The 12425-nt window shown below is 33.2% G+C and overlaps 1 protein-coding gene across 1 annotated transcript in view; it reads left to right on the forward strand.

Annotated features, from left to right (window-relative positions):
• Positions 1–12425, forward strand: part of LOC115875801 (Down syndrome cell adhesion molecule-like protein 1 homolog) — a 266822-nt gene that overhangs the window by 148602 nt on the left and 105795 nt on the right. The window lies entirely within an intron of this gene.

Below are 12425 nucleotides of genomic sequence, written 5' to 3' on the forward strand. Positions count from 1 at the left end.
TTAATTTAACAAAAATTGAAGCGTGGAAATTCAAAAGCGTCTAAGTGACAAGTTGATCGAATTTAAAATTTCATTAATTTTGTAATCTATAGGCCCCTACAGACGGACATTTTTGTACGCGTTTATGTACGCGCGTTCAAAAACGTGGACACAAAAACGTGTACTAGCACTGCATATAGATGCACATACAAAATCTAAAAAACCACAGTGTTTTAGCGATGTCCAAGGAAGTGGTTAAGTTGGCATTGACAGCAGTGGCGTGCACTGCTGTGCTTCAGACTAACCTAATCTAAATAAATAAACTTCCTAACCGCGCCGTATGTGGTGTAAAGAGTGGCTTCTTCAACGCCAAAGGTTTGGTCATAGTCCCAAAGTGAAGGAACATATACTTCATCCGCTCCCGAACTAGATCTCTTGAAGTCAACAACCTTTTTATGTTCCCTTCCTCCAAGTTCTCCCAAATCCTCCCTGAAGAATGTGAAGTTTAGTTATAACTGAAGCCTTAGGCGCATTTGGCTGAACAACTTGTAGCTTCCTAACCAACTTCGCGTAAGCCTCGTTTTTTTAGTTTTATCTAAATATTGTTTGAATTTTACTGGCCAAAGACAGGGCATTTCTCTGTACAATTCAATAAATTCCCGCAGGAATTTACTGGATAGTGTTCTACAATACATTTCTACTAAGAAATTATTAGCAAAGTCAAATCAACAGAACGCTGCAGCTTGTGGGACCAATCGACGCTACTGTTGTGCGACGCACAGTTCACATCCACACGTTGAGACTTGGGGCAAGAAAATCCTGCGTGCACGTACAAAATTTCTGTCGTCGACAGAAATCATGAGCGTCGTTCAAAACGAATGTGCATTCAAAAACGTGACGTTTCTGAGCATACACATTGACGTTTTTGTATGCACGTTTTTGAACGCGCGTACATAAACGCGTACAAAAACGTCCGTCTGTAGTGGCCTCATATAAGGCCAATAACGTACAAAACAGTCTAAGTGTCATACTGGTATCTTAACGTTAAAAACTCGGCTAAAAGATAGCGCGGCGTCCAAGTTGAGTAGGCAATTATAGGGAAAGACCGTCTAAGTGCCAATTCGTTACACATTGCTGTAATGAGTTTTTTTCTAAAAAGTTGATTATATGGACTGACAATATGGCATTGGTCAAAATAAAAATAAAATAATGCTCTTGTTGTTAATATATTTGGTGGCTATGGTAGTATATGAGCAAGTTGAACAAAATTTCTTAGTTTCTGGTCACACATACCTCCCTTGTGATCGTGACTTCGCTCAAATCGAAAAGCGAAAAAGAGTAACAAAATCTTTCACACCTGATAATATAAAAGATACGATAAAGAATGCATGTCACAAGAATCCTTTTAAAGCTTTTACGATACAATCTGAGGACTGTTAAGATATTAAGAAACTTGCCGACGAAATGCTGAACACAACGAAGTTAAAAATATCTCAGGTTTCCTGGATTATGGTTAATAAGGAAAATCCAAAGATGGTGAAAATTAAGAAATCTTTCAGTGAGCTGGAAGCATGGACTGTAATGTTTTCAAGCAGGGAAAAAGGATACAGGATATTTTAGGAAATCTCCCTCTCCTAGAATGCAAGAATCGAAATTCTGCTGAAGATATGCTAGACTATACAGGGTGTCTCAGATTTTAATCGGGAAAATTTAATAGACGATAGAACTTGCAAAAATAAAACAAAAATTTCATATCAACTTGTAAGATTTAAAGCTTCCTTTTCGAGATACAGGGTGTTAAAGTTACTTAAAAAAGAAAAAAAATAAGATAAGTGAAAAACTATTTAATCGATTTGGATATATCTTGACCCGTTTATAATACTTGCTATGGAAGTTAATTTGATGTAATTAGATTTAAGTTTAATGGCCAGGGGCGGCGGTGGGGCATCACTGTTAAATTATTTTAAAGGAAAAAATAGCACGCCACTGCTTTTTTAGAAGTTTAATATTATTTTTGGATTTAGTAATTAAAAATATTATTTTTTTGTCTCTTGACTTTTTTGTCTATCTTGCTTACTTCTTGCGAAAAAAATTAAATTCTAATTGGTAATTAATGTTATAATGGGTATTCTAATGGTACCCTGTATCTCGAAAAGGAAGCTTTAAATCTTACAAGTTCATATGAACTCTTTGTTTTATTTTTGCAAGTTCTATCGTCTATTAAATTTTCCCGATTAAAATCTGAGACACCCTGTATACCTTTAAAATATTTAAGTTATTGGAAAACTTTGATTGATGATACCAAGAAATCAAAATAAGTAGCAACTTAATCTACGTTTGTGTTCAGTTTTATTTTTTTGGATGTATGTTTAGTTGGAACATAGACGCTTTTGAATCTATGTTAATTTTGAACTTAGACTGTTTCTTTGTTTTATGAATTTGGTATTTTTTGTAACAAAACGTTTCTACTTTTTAAAGTTTTTTAAAATGTTTTATGCTTCAAACACTTAATACTGATTATTAAAGTACTTTTCACCGCAATATACTTGTTTTTGGTTTCGTTTGGTTTGGTTTTCACCAAACCAAAACAACAATTTCACCAAACCAAAACAAAAACCTTAATAACTCAAAAATAACTTTTTGGTACTTACAGCGCTTTCACATGCGACGGACCGTCCGCGACGGAGCGTCCGTGACCTCGAGTAAGTACCATGAGTTTATATGAACAATTTCACATGGGCGCGTATGCTTCGTCCGACGGAGTTTGTTCAACGGCTATCTTGAAAAAACACGACGGACGGTCCGTCGCGGATGGTCCGTCGCATGTGAAAATGCTGTTACAGCGCTTTTAGATGGAGCGGACCGTCCGCGACGGAGCGCCCGCGACTTCGAGCAAGTACCATGAGTTTATATGAACAATTTCAAATGGGCGCGTATGCTCCGTCCGACGGAGTTCGTCCGACGGCTATCTTGAAAAAACACGACGGACGGTCCGTCGCGGACGGTCCGCTCCATCTGAAAGCGCTGTTAGACGCTTTTGAATTACCACGTTTCAATTAAAGATTGTAGAGTAAAATTGGTTTGGAGTTCAGAGGACGATATGCAGAGACAGCTGTATAAATTCTATCAAGTAAGCCGAGAATTAAATATGATTACAGAAATGATAATAGAAAAAAACTAAACGGCTTAACTTTCTCTAAAGTTCCGGTAAGATGCAAACTGGTAGTAGAAAACAAAATTATTGAGCAAGTATCACAGTTTAGATACCTAGGAATAGATATGTCGTACTATCATGGTCCAGAGAAATATTTGAGAAGCCAAATAAACCGAGCAACGGCCATGTCAGGATGTTTTAGGCAAATAGTGTGGACAAACCCCTTCATGCGAACAGAGAGCAAAATTAAAATTTATAAGACCTACCACAGACCAATAATGTCATATGGCATAGAAATCCGAGAGGAAACAAACAAAACCAAAAGCATCTTAAAAGTTCTGAAAAAACAAAAGTTGCTGAAAGGAAGAATCAACAACTATAATGGGGAAGACTAGAAATGACAGAATTAGAAACAAAAATATCAGACAACAATGTGGAATACACAACGTAATGAGATTGGGTAGGCAAAGAAAAAGACAATGGTTTGCACACTCATAGCATAGCTCTTGAAGAGAAGCCCATGGGTAAGAGACAGCCGGGAAGACCTCCAAAAGGATGGAAAGACAGTTGGCAGTCCATCTCCCAAGAACTCCTACAGAGGCAACCTTAAAATTAACAGCTCGACTAGTTTTCAAATAAGTAGTAGAAGAAGAACAAGGTTAGTACTTGATAACGGTGTTTATACTTGATAACGGTGTTTATACTTGATAACGGTCAGTGATAGTTCTGACCGAAACGTTGTGTAAGTAAAACCAATAAAGACAATGGATGTCCCAAATTCTTTCAGTTTCTGTAAAATAAACAGTTCAGAAACATTAATTAGAAAGTTGTAACTAAGTCGACAAAACGACGTCAAAATAAACTAAGTAAAGTAAAACCTGTGAAACTTTACCCAGGACTAACAAAGAGTTTTCATTAAATCACAAGATTTCTTTGATGCGTTAAAATGAAGTATACTCTCAAAAATTATAGTTGTTAATAAAAATCCCGCATAATTAACTAAATTGCTAGGAAATAAGAAACCTACAAAAATAGCAAATTAAAATTAATTTTCTATTCAATTTCGATCACAAATTAATGGAAAATATAAGAAACACTATGAAAATTGTAATTGAAATCCGTTTTCCAAGACTGTTTTTCCTCATCAACCAACTAATTTCCATCCGAGACCGTAAATTTCCTTACTCTAGCCACTCCCGTGTCGGTTTCTGATGAAAAACTCACCTCTGCAACTTTCCAGGCATTGATTAAATAAACTAATTGAATCGGAAATCGAGAAAACTTTTCCAACCTTCAGGACAAAGTTTTAGGGCCGCTAGGGTCGTTCGGTTTTTTTTGTGTGCGAAGGGTTTAAAAGTTTGTTTGTTTGTTTTTGTTTTTGGGTTTCTTGTTTATAAATATAAGATAAAATATATTAAAAGCTCATGAAAGAAAACCACCATCTGTCAAATACTCTTCAGTAATGACAGTAAGTATATAAGTTCTCGTTTTTATGTAAAGATACAAAGATGCGATTTCCACGTCATTGTTTTACTTTTTATAAAACTAAACATGCTACATACAGATTTGTCCGAGCCATTTTAGTTCCTAAAATACAGGGCGAATTTGAAAATTTTGCACTTTACGACTACCCTCGTATCTCGGTTACCCTATATCGAAAAGGTGAAAACTGAATTCCGTAGAGTTTTGCACGTAAAATCCATTGACGTAAATAACTTTTTGCTAGAAGGTGTAATTTTCGACATATGGCATGAACTTATATTTTGTTAAATGGGACATCCTGTATTTTATTTAATAATTTTATTTTGTTTATGAGCTTTCTAAAAATATACTTATATATTATATATGCTTATTGTCATAAATAAGATAAAAAATTGGCGCCGGGAGGCACGTATAGCCGCTCATACTAAAATATGTTAATAAAAAGTTGGTAGGCAGTTTTTTTAGTTTCAAAGTAAAGGAATTTTTCCAATTTTGGTCCGCGGTTATTTCCCCTATCCGCCACCTGGGGTCCCGTCCGATGGGAGTTTGGAGTTCTCCACACGGATTTTCTCAAAAACGGACTTCGGAAACACGGAATATCTCAAAAACTGCGACTGTGACTGATTTTGATGTTATTACAAATTTTGTTGCAAATATTATAGCTACTGTAATTTTGGAGTTACGATTTTTTAAAATTTTTAACACCCTCCCATACCCCCTTACCAACCCCCCACCCCCACCAAAAACTAATGGCCAGATTTTCGGATGCCATAGTATTTTTGTGCCAAATTTGGTTAAAATCGGTTTAGCGGGACAGTTTAGACGGACAGATGGACAGACGGACAGGCGGACAGACGGACAGACGGACAGACGGACAGACGGACAGACGGACAGACGGACAGACGGACAGACGGACAGACGGACAGACGGACAGACGGACAGACGGACAGACGGACAGACGGACAGACGGACAGACGGACAGACGGAAGACGGACAGACGGACAGACGGACAGACGGACAGACAGACGGACAGACGGACAGACGGACAGACGGACAGACGGACAGACGGACAGACGGACAGACGGACAGACGGACAGACGGACAGACGGACAGACGGACAGACGGACAGACGGACAGACGGACAGACGGACAGACGGACAGACGGACAGACGGGCAGACGGACACCATGAAAATATTTTATATTTAGGTCATTTATGACCCAAATTACTCATTTTGAGTGAAATTAAAAAAACTTTTTTTTGGCGATCTTAATAGCCTATACGACCATACCTTTTGGTATGGTCGGCTAAAAATGCGTTATTTAACTTTTTAACATAAATCAAGCTAGCTTAATAGAGTATTATTATTTTATTTCATTTAATTTAATCAGGTAATTTTGGGTTTCCGTTGTGATTTCTTAATAAACTGCATACAGGATATTCTATTAAAAAAAAACATAAATTTGGGTCATATTTCAAGAATTTAGATCGAAAATCCAGTTACGCCACTGAGTTCTACGTAAAAATCTCTATAGGGCTCAGATTTTACTTTTTTGATAAGTTATAAAATAACCGATATTTAGTTCATGGAATTTAAATTTCCCGCTGTGGATTCAGATGGTAGCTCTGCTCTGCTGTAAAAAATGTCAAGTTGCCACGTTTATTTATTTATTTCCTGGCGTTGTCATTCGTTATGACACTTTAGTTTTGTATTACGAGTTTTTGGTTTAATGAATTGTACTGTGATAGTTTAAGCTTAAAACTTTTTATTAGCAGACCTAGCAGTCGAACATTGTTCTGTTTAGAACCTTTTTTAGTGCGAACTGTACAAGATATAGCTTAAAAGCTATTGCAAAAAACTCATCACAACCTTATTAGAATATATTGAACGGTAAAGCGGTAGTAATGGCCGGTATTTATGCCCTTTAAGTGCTGTTAAGGAGGTGAGATTTGTTCATGTAAATAATAACTGTTTATATACCGGGTGCGTCTCAAAAGTGGCTCACCCCTACAACTTTTTGAATTTTTCAGATAAAAAATCAAGATTTGGTATGTTACTATATAACATAAATTAGGATGGATTGACGTATTCAATTGTTTTTAGTCACTTCCTGTTTCACCGGAAATTATTACAACTTTTGATTTTTAAATGACACCCCCGGTATATTTTTACATTATTCCATAGAAAATGACACTCTGAATACAATACCATATGTCGATTTTTGACATTTTTGCATATGGTTTATTTGAAATTGTAATATGCGGTTGATAATGACAATTTGACTCGAAATACCAAGGGTGTAGTACCAAATTATTTGTAAAAAGTTGCTTTTCCAAATATGCTAATAAGCCACTCTTGTTCCATTTGAAAACGATTGAGAATGAAAAACTGAGATATGATTAAAAATACGATTTGACCATCTTATAATGGGCTCCGATTAGACACGAAATTCATTAGATGATCAAATCTACTTTTTCCAAGCATCCTTGATTAAAAATGTGTTTTTAACACATTCATGGCACTCTAGATTGAAATTTAAAATATAATTTTGTTTTAAGCGAAAATGTCAAAAGTTGACATGTGATATGTCATTCTATTATTCAGAGTGTCATTTTCTATCGAATAAAGTAAAAATATACCGGAGTTGCCATTTAAAAATCAAAAGTTGTAGTCAGTTCCGGTGAAACAGGAAGTGATCAAAAACAATTTAATACGTCAATCAATTCTAATTTATGTCATATACTGACATACAAAATCTCGTTTTTTATCTAAAGAAAAGTAACAAAGTTATAGGGGTGATCCACTTGCGAGACGCACCTGGTATTTATAATTAATGTATTTTTTTTCTTAAAAAATTTTGATTAAAAGAAAATAATATGTAAAAGGGGGGTAACTCTGTGCCTGTCAAGCTTAATCACGTGACTTAAGTTTATTTGATATGAACTATATGTACGAAAATCATATCCTAAGCAACAGCAACATAGATATTTGGCATATATATGGCCAGATAGTCAGTCAATTGTCTGACGGCGCTATTGGAATCAGAAACCAAAGTAAAGAAATTGCTGATTTAGAAAATTAATAAGAAATGAGTATATGATTTTTTTTAAAACATTATTTTCCTTAAACCTACTCCCAACAAAATACAATATTAAACTTATTTTATAGTAAACATCTTGACTAACAAATTTGAGCTGCCATTCTATAGTTATTTCGCCCTCATTATTATCTATACTCGGCTCTCATATTTACCACAGCAAATTAGCATAGCAATGTAACTTCAGATTTAAATTCAAGCATTTCCTCTGGGCTTCGCTTAATTGTAGATTTTCAATTCTCAATTCAATTTTGAACAGCGATATCGATCTTTTGCGAGAGTAGGATTACAACTTCTCTCATTAGTTTTTGATATTAAACGTAACAAAACCATAATTACTTTTCCAATTCCCTTGATTGTGTTCTCGTGAAGTTGAGATTTTGTGTAACTATGTCAGAACTTTCGTCGAATTGGTATTTGGAAAGCTTTAGTGAAATAGCAGGTAATTTATTGTAGTTACCTACTTATTCTCTATAATATATCGTCACTGAAAATTGATACAATGCAATATGGTGAAAGATCAAATATAAATTAGACAAATATCAGACAAATATAAACTAACAAACTGTGCTGTATAGGGTGTTCCATTTTCGTGTGTTTTATGGGGTGTTAATTTTTTTGATGAAACTGAAGACGCTAATAACATATTTGTCATAGCCTTATTTTCTAAAATACAGGACGAATCTTATTGTTGCGAGCCGGTGTGGACTCGACCTAACCTCACAATATGACCCGCCCTCGGATGACCTTAAAACCGACGAAAAACGTAACAATATCTTGGTTACCATAAATTATCAAAAACAATTCACAAAAATAAAAAAAAATTGAATTTGATGTCAACATGACTCCTACTTGCAGAGGGCACCACCAACATATTTTTAACTGGTTTGAAGACTAATAATCTTTTGTCCGTACCTGTATAAAACCACTGAGTAAAAAAATATACATTTACGTAAAAAAGATCTCTTGGTAAAAATCGCTACGAGCAACCGTTCTTAAGATATTTAGAATGAAAATAGTCAATATTATATATTATACCGGGTGCGTCTCAAAAGTGGCTCACCCCTATAACTTGTTTTATTTATTCAAATAAAAAAACGAGATTGGGTATGTTAGTATATGACATAAATTAGGATTGATTGACGTATTCAATTATTTTCGGTCACTTCCTGTTTCACCGGAAATGACTACCTTTTGAATTTTAAATGACACTCGAGGTATTTTCTTACTTTATTCGATAGAAAATGACACTTTGAATAGAATGACATATCATATGTCAACTTTTGATATTTTCGAATATGGTTTATTTGCGATAACGACAATTTGACTCGAAATACCAAGTGTATAGTATCAAATTATTCGTAAAAAAATGCTTTTTCCAAATATGCTAATGAGCCACCCTTGATCCCTGTGAAAAAATTGAGGTATGATTAAAAAAAACGATTTGGCCATCTTTTAACCGGCTAGGACAAGACACGTAAAACATTAGACGATCAAATCTATTTTTCCAAGGTTCCTTGATTAAAAATTAGTGTTTTTAAGACATACGACATTCTAGATTGAAATTTAAAATGCGATTTATTTTTAAACTTAAATGTCAAAAGTTGACATATGATATGTCATTCTATTCAGAATGTCATTTTCTATCGAATAAAGTAAAAATATACCGGAAGTGCCATTTAAAAATCAAAAGTTGTAGTCATTTCCGGTGAAACACGAAGTGACCGAAAACAGTTTATAACGTCAATCAATCCTAACTTATGTCATATACTAACATACCAAAATCTCGTTTATTTATCTGAAAAAATAAAAAAGTTATAGGGTTGAGCCACTTTTGAGACGCACCCGGTATATGTTATTATTGACCAAAAATAAACATGTTAAGTTTATTTGATTGAAATCATTAAATTATAAATTTGGGTACTTTTTTTTTAAATTGATCTTAAATTTTTCTTCGAAAAAATTATAATGAAACAGTTTCTGTTGAACTTTTGGAACAAAAACATATCAAATTTATGATTTCAGTCTAATAACTATTTATTCAACATGTTTAATTTATGTCAATGATATGACAGGTATTGATTATTTAGATTCCTAATATCTCGAGAACCGATTTTTACCAAGATACTTTTTTTAAATAAAAAATATATAAAAAAATGTAAATGGAGATTTTTGACACGGTAGTTTTATACAGGTACAAACGAAAAGTTATTTATTAGTCTTCAAACCAGTTAAAAAATGTAGGTGGGGCCCTCTACAAATAGGAATCATATTGACATCAAACTTAATTTTCTCATGCCAAAAAACTCCCAGACCTAGTAATAAAAAAGAAACGTCTACACCCTCTATCTCCGAAACTAAGCATTTTTGAACATACATTTATACTTAACTTTTTTACTTATTTTTATCCGTTTTTTTAATTTAAGTTTCCATAATCGGACATACAGTTTTCCATACAGTTTGGACCACTGTTAGTTTATATATTTTTTGTTTACTATTGTATACGTTGAGTCAAAACAAATCAATGTATCATCAATCAATATCAATCATGATGTAATCAACAAAGCCACGTTTTTATAAATAATTTCAGATTTAATTAAATTAATACAAATATATTTAAATTAAATATTTATAATAACTTTTAGTGTTTTGTCAAAAAGTTTATGTGTTAATTTAAAAGTTTTAAAAAAATAAATTAATTAATAATTCCCGGAAGAGCGCTCTGTCACGCACTCAAAATCCTGACCGACTATTTTAATTTCGCAAAATAAATTTATTAAGTGTCTGTATATAAACAGGAAGGCATGTTAGAATAAACAATGGTTGTATACCTCTATTAACGTGAAACGGGATCCTAACATCCTTCCACCACTGCTAAAAGCTTAATTTTCGTAAATTTATTTGCCTACACTATGATGAAGAAGGAAGTAGGTCATATTTTCAAAAAGAAACTATTACTGGAAATAAAATGATAACTTACATTTGTAAATTAGAGTAGAGTATGCTTACAAATGAACATAATCAGTTAAATTAATGTTGGCTTCTTGTTTATAAATATTTTAACGTTTGTTAAGTATAGTCATTCAAAAATTATGATCGCAAGAAGAACAAAAAAATCTAATATAAAAAATACTGGTTTATACAGGGTGAGTCTTAAATAAGTGCAAATATTTTTAGGGGTATAACTCTGTTTTTTTTCTCAGGTAAGATTTCGACAGACGATGATGGAAGAAAAGCAGATGAGGTCCCATACCAATCTATTTATTTTACTAAAAAAAGTTTCTAATATTTTTTAAGTTAACTATGGATGGGTTTTAATATAAATCCGCCATGCGTCGCCTCTTGTTTTTAACCAGTTTTATTGGTTTATTTCAAAAATGGCAGATCATATTTCAATTTGATTGGTTTGACGAAACGATGTACGACAAACGGACGCCGATGCGTATGAACTCGCCTTTAGATTTTTGAGGCTTGTCAAAGTCTTGCCAAATTATAGGTTATAATTCTGTGTCAACTTATGTCAAATACCCTGCGTTTTGGAAGATGTTGCATTTTGATTTGTGTTATTACGTGTGTTTTGTGTCTTTTAATGTCGAGTGGAGGAAAATTCGAGGGAAAATTAAGTGTAGACCCAGAGCATAGTTTGTAGTTAATACTCGCTGCCCAGGCAGAAAGTCTTATACACCAATAAAGTTACCATCAATAAAGTTTGTATACCACCTCGTCGTAGATAAGTGCTCTCTCATACGGCACAAAGATCGTACTAAACTTATACTAAAAACTGGAGTAGCTGTAAAATATCGACATCACACGATAGGTAAATAATGGATTATAGTACTGCAGAAAAATAATGTCAAAAGGTACTGGTTTAAAAAAATTAAGATTAAAGTTAATTAATCAACCTTTAAGGTGTAAATTTGGGTAAATGTTATTATTAATAAAATAGTTTGTTTTATTTATTCCTGTGGAATATACCTATTTGTATTTGTACATAAGTTATATTGATAAATATAATAATAAATGCGGGAAGTTTCTTGAAGCTTGAAAGTAAGAAATGTGTTCTTTTTTATATTTTTTTTTTGGTATGAGGTGTTTTGTTCTTGTTTGTTTTGTAGTAACACATACTGTTTTTTTAAATAAAAGAACTCGATTACATTTTTTCAGTTTTATACAGTTTTTTTTCACAATATTTTGGAGTAATATCACTTGTCAGTCAAATTTTAAATATATTAATTTCCTGCTATGGGTTCCAGTTGTACCAACTTATTTCTTTGTAAAATAAGATAAACTACTTTGAAATTAAAATGACTGACACATCTATCACTGTCAAGGATCTTGTCGTTGGACAGACTATAGTATATTTTGACCCGAAAAACGAGGTTTACATGAGGCTTTTTTCGTAAAAAAATTTGGATTTTTTTTCAGATATTAGTTAAAAAACATATTTTCTTAATAATATGGCAATATAGTAAAATTAGATTTACAAGAAAGAAAACCCAGAAAAGATCCAGTGACTTTCAAAATTTAAGCAAAACATTTTTTTTTAAATTTTCAAAGTAATATAACTCGGTTATTTTGGACTTATTTGAAAAACGCTAAAGAGAAAATGTGTTTCTTTTATCGAGATTTTTTTGCCAGCCCTGAAAATATTTGCACTTATTTAAGACTCACTTTGTAGAACCATCAAAAAACTATAAAAAATTAAGAAAACAT

Source organism: Sitophilus oryzae, unplaced genomic scaffold (assembly GCF_002938485.1).
Source record: "Sitophilus oryzae breed Bouriz unplaced genomic scaffold, Soryzae_2.0 scaffold_1396_pilon_pilon, whole genome shotgun sequence".
Taxonomy (NCBI): domain Eukaryota; kingdom Metazoa; phylum Arthropoda; class Insecta; order Coleoptera; family Curculionidae; genus Sitophilus; species Sitophilus oryzae.